Genomic DNA, 9925 nt, shown 5'->3' with positions numbered 1-9925 from the left:
TCACATAACATAATGGAAAAAGCACATCATATAATGAATTGTGGACATGATATAAAGATGTTTGCATCTCATATAAATGTGTTTGGACATTATATAAGGACAAGTTCACATCATATAATGACAAGTGTACATCTTATAAGGACAAGTTCACATCATATAATAACAAGTGTACATCATATAAGGACAAGTGCACATCATATAATGTCATTTGCACATCAAATAAGGGTAAAATGACATAACATAATGGCAAATGAACATCATATAAAGAGAAATGTCATAATAAGACAGTGTCGGCGTTCCATATGCGGAAATCTTACAAGTTTTCTTTGAGACTTACCAGTTTGTATTTTTATGATAAACTTTGACATAGTAAACGGCTTTCAACATATTTTCACGTTCAAAGTTAATATTAACAAATGAAACATTCACTTGAAAAAGTTAATCTTCGGAAACGTCGCCATGCAACGTTCTCAAAAAATCATCTTTTTAAAAATGAACAAATTGAATATGTTACAAGCATCCATTTCTTAAAAAATTAAGAGTAATCACGGACTAATGTCAAATTGTTATAAATATTTGAAGAAATAGAACAAAACATCTGTGAATTTAAGCATTGATGCAAAGTTGGTACTCCACATTACAGAATTGTGGATCCGACGTTTGGAGGTCGGTTCAAGTCCACTTTTCTACGATTCAATACGGATTCAAAATTATATTGGTGTAACTATATAGTAAATAAGGATACATCTACAAAATAAACACATATGTTAACTTTGTCAGGATTATAAAAAAAAACGTAAGTGAAAAAACGGTCAAAGTAGGTGCAATATTGGTACCCTCACGTTAAATATATAGAGAATAATACATGGCAAAATCCGTATCATATGTCGTATCATCCCGAGACATCAATATCAGCCCAAGGGCAATTAAGAATCATTTTATAGTTCAACAAACAGTTAGTAATAATTATCATAGAACTCTTCCAAATTTTCAATGTTTCAAAATGCCTCTATAGGAAATGTTACCATACATATATATTGAGAGGGTCTCATTGGGGGGTTCTGATCCCGGGTCTTACTGTTTTGTCAGATTCCCGTATCCCGCTTACGCTATGTACGTAAGCAATTTTCATTTTTTTTTTTTGTAATTTCCCGTGTCCCGCTAGACTTCAGTTCCCGTTTTCACGGCACAATAATTCGACTTTCACGTTTCACGGTTATAAACAATCGGCAATCCCGCGTCACGCTTAGACCCTAATGAGACCCACTATGGAGGTAGTGATGCTGTTGTTGGACAATTATAGTATATTTGATTCATAATTTAACTTCTTTATACAGTTTTTGACTGTTTTAGTTATTGCATTTGTTTATTTGCCTTACATAAAACTATTGTCGGAAGTATATGATAAAGCGATTAATACATGGCCTTTTCCATATCAGCCTGGGTATCATCCCTATATATACTATCTGGCAACATAATGTCACAGGAATACACGAGATTCTAATTACGTTGAACTACCCCGGTTGACATGGTATTGGTCGTTGGTGGTATGTCATAGTGACATATATGTTAACGTTCAGTAGACATTTGCGATGTGACGTCATATTTTTTTCCGGGAAAAAGCACCAACACGAAGATCATGTATAGGTTTTTACGTCATCATGAACAGTACAAGAAAGTGATTGTTACAAATAGCGGAAAGAGGGACAAATACCCGAAGCAAATTGTTGCCATTTGAGGTGAAGCTAAACCGCTTAATAATTAAAGTTGCTAATTTTATGAAGTCAAGGAGATTTTTACACTGACAGTAAAAGGTAAGTTCAACTTTTACCAAAAACTGTCATTTTCTTTTTTGGTTTGTTTTTTCTTTGTACTAAATCTGTGAAACGCATTTCCATACCTATAATATTATACATTACGATATCCATTACGGAATCTTCAAATCTGAAATTTTACAATTGCGCAGATTTACCAATCGGATAAGATCCAACATCAATTTAGTTTTATAGATAAGCCAATTTTGCTGATCATGTATTACTTACTTATTATTATTCTACTTTTTAAAAATGACAAATTTTTAGGTGAATACATTTCATTTTGTTCTTTAAAACAAGCACGGTTAGTTTTTATGATTTTCAAAGAACTTATCCCGATCAATATACATCATATATATATATATATCAAAATCACGAAAGTGATAATACAATGTGACGCTGTATCGACACCCCTTATTTCAGCCTGTTCATAAGGAAGGATAAAATGTTTTAAAACAAAGCATACGACTTGAATCCAAAAAAAGAAACGGTAAACCATTTATAATCTAAAATCCATGACAGTATACTGTACTGTCCGTTAGTTTAGTTTAAACATATTTATTTATAGTTGATTTGGAAACAATTTTTGCAACTTATATTATATAATTCCCTTTTCACTTTGCGGGTGCGAGTGCTGCCTTGTAGCGGCATTACCCTGCTCTTTTTCAAATTCTACAAGGGTGTCTGTAAGTTACGTGCAAGCGATATGGCTCTCTCTTAACACGGGTCAGCCATTTATCTTCCCCTTCCGACGGACTATCATCGTTTCCTCGAGACCATACTCGCAAATGGTGTCAAGGGAGTTGCTACTGTTTTTACAAATCTACAAACACAAGATGGAAAATTGATTAAATTTTGGATTCCTGAAAACTTATCCATGTGAGAATTACCGAGTGATTTTTCTCACTTTCCTTTTTTACCCTCTAAAAAGAAAAAACGAGCATCAAATAGGGCATTTTACCAAAGCCCTCATTTTATGCCGTGTTTAATTTTAAGGAAAAAAAGACTGCTCTTGGTTAGATATATATAAGAATAAGAAAATGTGGTATGATTGCAAAGAAACAACTCTTCAACAGAGAAAAAGAGCATAGAAGTTTACAACTTAAGTTCACCGTGCTGCCTTCAATAATGAGCATAACCAATACCACATACTCATCAGCAATAAAAGGATCCGAATTGACAAATGTAAAACAATTCTAACGAGGAAACTAACGGCCTGTTTTATGTACCAAACAATGAACGAACAATAGTAACGATATATACACAACAAACGACATGCAACCACTAGTGTCTCCTAATTTGGACAGGCACATATAACAGAGGCGGATTTATAGGGGGGGCCAGGGGGCCCGGCCCCCCCCCCTTTTTGGGAAAAAATTTGGTTGCTTATATAGGGAATCATTGAAGCGTGACTGGAGCGGGCCCCCTCTTAGGTCAGTCAGTGGGCCCCCACTTATGAAAATTTCTGGATCCGCCACTGTATAGAATGAGGCGTGTCAAAACTAGTTTGAAGGCGCCAACACTCTTGTCTGCATTTAACATAATGATAAAAAAAAAAAAAAGCTTTTGAATTATATCAAATCATTTCAATTCGTAAACTTCAAGCTGAACAAAAATTTCAAGAAACAGATTCATAGTAAAAGCAGTAAGTTCTGAACTATCAATAAACAAGTGGTCCGATAAAAAGCTACAGGGTTCTCTTTTTATAACATGTGCTTTTCAATGGGTTTGTTAGAAATCGTTCAGAAATATTTCGCGCAAGAAATGCTCTCGCCGTATTAAAGAAAAAAGTTGTTGCTTTAAGTCCCTATCAAGTTTTCCCCCCCCCCACCCGTTCCCCCCCCCCCCAAAAAAAAACAACAAATAATGTATAAAACAATTAAAATAAAATAGTAAAATCATTACTTTTCATATTTATTTCATTAAAAAGCAGATTCAACAAAAACAATAAGTGAAAACAGAGACAGCACAAACAGTGAACAATCACAAATCATAACTTAAACACGACGGGTGCCACATGTGAAGCAGTATCTGCTTACTCTAACGAAGCACTAGCGATCACCGCAAGTTTTTGGTGTTTGTATAGTACTATTGAATTTGTTTGTCATACTCGGTTGGTCTTTTTTTCTTTTTAGCTATGGCGTTGTTAGTTTATTTTCGACTAATACATGTAAGTTTGAATGTCCCTCTAGTATCTCTTGTACCTCTCTTGTAAAGGTAAACAGACAATATAATGGTAAAAACAAAAACCATGACAATACAAAAAAAAACCGCACATATAACTTAGTAATTGAGCCAGGAAGAGAATCAGCCAATACAGACGGGAATTCAAATATAAACAAAATGAACAATACAAACTGCAACCTTTAAACAGATTAATGCCGTTTTTGAAATCGTGCACTCTGATTGAACACGCAGTTCCTCCTCCGATTATAGTAAATGCATCCGTCATTTTCCTTGTTATAATATTAAAAACTGTGCAATTAAACAAATAAAACTGATACAGAGGGGGCAACTTAAACATACATCGAAAAATGACCGATGAAGTCATGACAAAATCAAAAGGACAAACTGATTAAACACTTTTGCAGAAAGAACTATATATACACATTGATTTTGCAATGTAGGCACAATTTACCAAATCACCATGCATCAACCGTTTTAATATTGTTTTTGTAAAAACTACTGCATATTAATATCAAATATGAATTATTGCAAAAATATTATGATTTCTATTGATTTTCTTTCTATGTGCATTGTAGTTAAGTCAAAAAGTTTGATCACGATGGGTGCAAGCAAGTCCTCCTTTTCGAGCAGATCTAAAGTTAAAAGTAAGAGTCAAACGTATAGGAAAAGAAAAAGTGCAAAAGGAGGCTGGTCGAACCAGATATATTTCGACCCAGAGGCCGACAATGAATTTGGAATAAACTATTATATCGAACACGCAGGATTAGGTAAGCTTTCTTCCCTTGTGGATGCTGAGGAACGTATTTTAAATGTATACGCATATAAAGTACCTTTAAACAACTGGCAATTGACATCATTTACTATGTACCATCTTTTCATTATCTTTAAAACTAAATCTTGGTGGTGGTCAATTGAAAAACATACGGATTGCATCTCAATACAGAGAAGCAAGTTAGAGTCAGCTGTCCGATGTAAGCATATACAGACATACAGACGAACGCCAATAAACTTGGTAAAAAGTGATTCAGGAAGCAAAAGTGTAAATGATTTGATTTGCTGGCTTTACAATAAAAATGAGCTGAATAAAGAGTTCGATGAACTGTTTAGCAATTGCAAAACATTTGCAAACCGTGTCTACGACCATGTTGCAGCAAACACGTGCTTGTTCTGGTTTGATGGAGCATTCAGTTAAAAATAGATTTTATTATGAAAGCCAATAAGACGTTTAAATATTATTTCGGTATACTTTACGATAAGAATATATCATTTTGTATGAACGTAAGTCATGCGATTTAATATTACCTCAGAATAAAGACTTTTAACGAAGTATGTCCTTGCTGTATGACCATAATGTAACCAAATGTACATATGTAGTGACTGTGTATAAATATATCAAATTGAAAATGTTTTACTCATTACTCATAGTCATATGGCATAACATAATACGAGTTAAATATCAAAGAAACAGTATTATTTAATGTGTGTGCTTTCTTCTTATTTTTGAATCGGTGTGAGAAAAATATTTCTTCTCACTAGTGAAATATCTGTTCTCGACAACTGATTGGTCGAAATTTAATTATGACGTCAATTTTTCTTGTTTTCTTCTGAATCTTTTTACTGTGACGTCATTAAAAAGGGCGACAATGTATGAGGACGTCACATATATAAGGAACACAACGTAATGCAAATCTTTGAAGAGGAAGGATACAAAGTATTAGCGAAACAGATTCCACCACTATAACTCGTGTATGACGATATTTCTCAACTCTCAACAGCTAAATTTTGAATATTCAAAAAGCTCGGCAAGCCTCGCGCTTCAAACATTTAATGTGGAAATGGTCCATTTGCCAATTACCGATTTGATTCTGTTATTACACACTTTTCGCGTAGTGGAATTAACTATTTGTGGATTCTTATAAATTCTATATATAACTTTTGGACTATTTTCAATCTCGGTCTATTTCTGAAATTTATTTTTACATACTTTGATTTTTTAACCCTATATGCTAACAATTAACAATGCCTATGTAAATTTTAAAATTGTTCATGTACATCGAACGACAAATCTATGTGACGTATAAAATTTTCTGACGTCAGACACACAAATCAATGAATGTGTTTGTAGATAGATATTTTTGTGTTCTGTTAAATTGTTCCTTTTAAAATTGTTTTACGATGATGACTGATGTACCCATATTTTGACTATTTTATTTATTGTGTCTGTTTAGTTAACGCATCAATGTAAATATAACGGAATTTGATGAGACTGTCATCAAAGTGAGAGGGTTAGCGCTATAAAACCAGGTTTAATCCACCATTTTCTACATTTGAAAATGCCTGTCTTGTCCTTCGTTTTTGATGCGTTTTGTTATTTGATTTTGCCATGTGATTATGGACTTTCCTCTAAGTTCAGTATTTTTGTGAATTTACTTTTTAAACAAATTACTTCCCTTTGTCAATCGTAGACTGGTTCCATACCGGACAAAAATGGCTTTTGCCAATGCAAAACATGATGAATTGAAAGTGATGTATCGGCGGACCGGTTTAACTAATTTTTCATTTTAAATTATTTCTGATGACAAAAGTATTTAAGCTGAACAACAAATTAATGTAATTAAAAGATTTGAAAACCTTAAAGATTACTCACATTACGCACTGGCATATTTGCTCTTTCTGCTAGCTCTCCATTGTAAATAATAATTTATGTCCCTCATAAGGGAGACAACTAAATGAAGGGATCTCTAATTACAGGGTCAATTACGGGAATTGGCAAACAGCCTATTATCGTAACACACTTGTTGCACAGTGAAGGAATCTAAATTTCTTACAACAGTAACACCAACACATCTACATGTCAGCATTGTCATGTCAAAATAGTATGGCCAGCTTTAAATCTTCGCCAATTCGAATTAGCAAAGAGTTGACAGAATGTCACAGCTAAATTTTGCATATGACACCAAATTGTGTTATTATCATCAAGTTAACGTTAGGCCACAGTCACTTTTTTTTCTCGAGGCAAGTGCCTGTGCGTTAGGCACTTCCCATGTTCCATAAATATAGAACATCAACACGAACAAGTGAAAGGTTTAGATAGAGCATGTGAAATCACAACGGTTACCTCTAATCAGAAAATGAACTTAACAAATCATACATTTAAAGAAAATAACATTTAAACATTTTTATTTTATTTTACAGTTACAAAATACCAATATTCTTCGGAATATGATAGATACAGCACTTAGTACATAGAAGTACAGGAAGTAGCTTCTATGTGTTATGCTAACAGTATATGATCTGTACAGAATTTCAATGCAATACAAAACAAAACACTATGATCATGACCATTTATACCACTTAAATTGATAAGGCAAAGAAATATTTAGAGGAAACTTCCTAAACGTATATTAACTTGACGCTTTATTAATATACTACGAACATGCATATATATACCAAATTGATTGGTAATGTTCACTCGTTAAGGTTGAACATAGGCGTCAGTAGAGGGAAACTTAACAATAGGAAAGGAGGATGTGTTCCTTTCACTTCACATTTTTATAAGAAAATTTTCATGACAGACTGAAGGTCTCATAAAGGACATAAATCATTGTTACCAGAGAATAAATCCTCTGAATATCTGTAGTTATTGTTAGGTAACGTACCGAATCGTATATATTTGTCGTCCAAGTTTATGGTTGTCTTTCTGATATTGTTTAACATTTCACCCCTTATTGTATTGTATTTACATAGTGTCAAATTTATTTGCTCTGTGTGTTCACTTGATTTTTTCATATGTCTTTTGACAGTTAAGCCATTTCAATTGAAATTTAATAGTACATGTTTTTCTATGTTGTGATGTTACTCAATTATTTCAGGTGAAGTTGAAGGTCGGTATATGTGTACTATTACTATTAAAACGTTTAAACCCGCTGCATTTGTTTGCACCTGTCCAAAGTCGGGAACCTTATATTCAGTGGTTGTCGTTTGTTGATGTGGTTAATAAGACATTAGTGTTTCTCGTTTTTTTTTTAATTTAGATTAGACAAATGGTTTTCCAGTTTGAACAATGTTGAATGGTTGTACACTAGTTATTTTTGTTGCCCTTTATAGCTTGCTCTTCAGTGTGAGTCAAGGCTCCGTTTTGAAGACCGTACTGTGGCCTATAATGGTTTACTTTTACAAATTGAGGCTTGGATGGAGAGTTATCTCATTGGCACTCATACCACATCTTCTTATATCGATTGTCATTTGTTAAAACAAAATAAATTGTAAAATATTGTTTTTAATATTTTCATTTATTAGAAGAAAAAAAGATATGTAGGACATTCTAGAAACTCACGTCCGAAACGTTGCATGCTGCAGTTGAAAGACAAAATACCATTATGATTATTTTCTATTTTCATTTATATAAGCCAAATATCATATTTAGTTCAACGGGATTTGAACACAGATAAATGTTGACTTCCCATTGACCTTCAATGCAGCGAAGCCGCTCTTCTTATTTCTCCAAAAGGGAGAGTACCAACTTCAAGCTGAAGAAATATAGGAGAAAAATTTGTGATTCTGGAAATGAGTTTCTGAAAAGCCTTAAGAATCCTCCCGATCGGATAAAACATTCTTCTTTAATTCATGAGGCATTACATGGTTTACGTCTGTTTACAGTTGAATATCTTAAAAAGATGAAATTTGCAGTTTTTTCTAAACCTAGAGTCCATAAATCCATAAATGATCGGATTAGCTACATTATTAATTATGAACGAACGTGCTATAATGGGTAAAGCGGCTGATACAACAGGACCGGGCGGCAAAAGAAACCCTCCTTTGATTGCTGTCATTAAGCTTATTGTCAAATGTGGAATATAGCTAAGAACAAACACCACACTTATGACAAAGACTATTTTGGTTAATTTCTGCACGGAACGAATCTGAATTTTGTTGACTCTTTCGCTTACTTCATGTTCTATTGTGTTTTTTGACTTTTTCGTGTCAGCATGCACACTGTCGGTAGTAGCTATACCCAAAGAAGACCTGTCATAATTTGTATTAGTATCTCTTGAATGTGTTTCAAATTGTTTCCTGAAGCTTGACTGAATATATATCCTTCTGCCAATTATTGAATATATCACTATCAGAAAACATATACAAATGATCGTGAAAAAGAGTAGTATACCTTCAGAGACAACCGGAAATAGTGTTTTAGCATAATCGTCTGATAATGAACAGTCGTGTCCAGTTATATTATTACTAAGTTTTACTAAACGTATTCCACCGAACAACAAATTAGGCCAAACAAACAAAAGTGTCAGTACAAAAATTGTGACAATGTATATCCTACATGCTTTGACGGTCATCTGTTTCTTCATTGGTTTACAAATTCGTCTGTATTTTTCATACGAAGATCCTATCAAAATTATCATTGACACTAGACTAAACCAATACGAAAGACTTCTGAATACTTTACAGGCTACCACGTTATAGAACGTATACTGAAATCTCATTTCTATAATTTCGAACGGTATAGTAATCAAACACACCAGCAAATCAGAAATAGCTAGTCCAACGATGAATGTTCTATGTGTATTTCTTGGAAATGTAAGCGGATAAACAATCAATACTACAGTATTACCAACTATTCCGATTATAAATATAACTACTAAATATATTAATGGAGCCAGTCTTCGTAATGCTTCTTCTTTGTTATAATCACTTAAAGTTTTAATGTTTGATTCATTTCTAAACGTCGCAACTTCTTGTAGCATGAACCATTCCATCGAACCCATTGTACACTGCTTGACTGTTCAAATTTCACAGTTGTAATTCTACCTTATATAGTACACGATAATTGAGTGGTGATGTAAAACAATGCATTAAAAACAAAGTGGAAAAATCCTAAAGCCCACGTGTATCCATTTATATTACTGATAAAA

The 9925-nt window shown here is 33.4% G+C and overlaps 1 long non-coding RNA gene across 1 annotated transcript; it reads left to right on the top strand.

Moving 5' to 3' along the window:
* Positions 1–1591: 1591 nt before the first annotated feature.
* On the top strand, positions 1592–5405 carry LOC139482839 (uncharacterized). Its single transcript, XR_011654975.1, has 2 exons — positions 1592–1814; positions 4577–5405. It is a non-coding gene; the product is annotated as an uncharacterized lncRNA (long non-coding RNA).
* Positions 5406–9925: the final 4520 nt, after the last annotated feature.

Source organism: Mytilus edulis, chromosome 7 (assembly GCF_963676685.1).
Source record: "Mytilus edulis chromosome 7, xbMytEdul2.2, whole genome shotgun sequence".
Lineage (NCBI taxonomy): Eukaryota > Metazoa > Mollusca > Bivalvia > Mytilida > Mytilidae > Mytilus > Mytilus edulis.
Note: the sequence above shows the minus strand (reverse complement) of the source record. Positions and strands in the feature narration are given on the sequence as shown.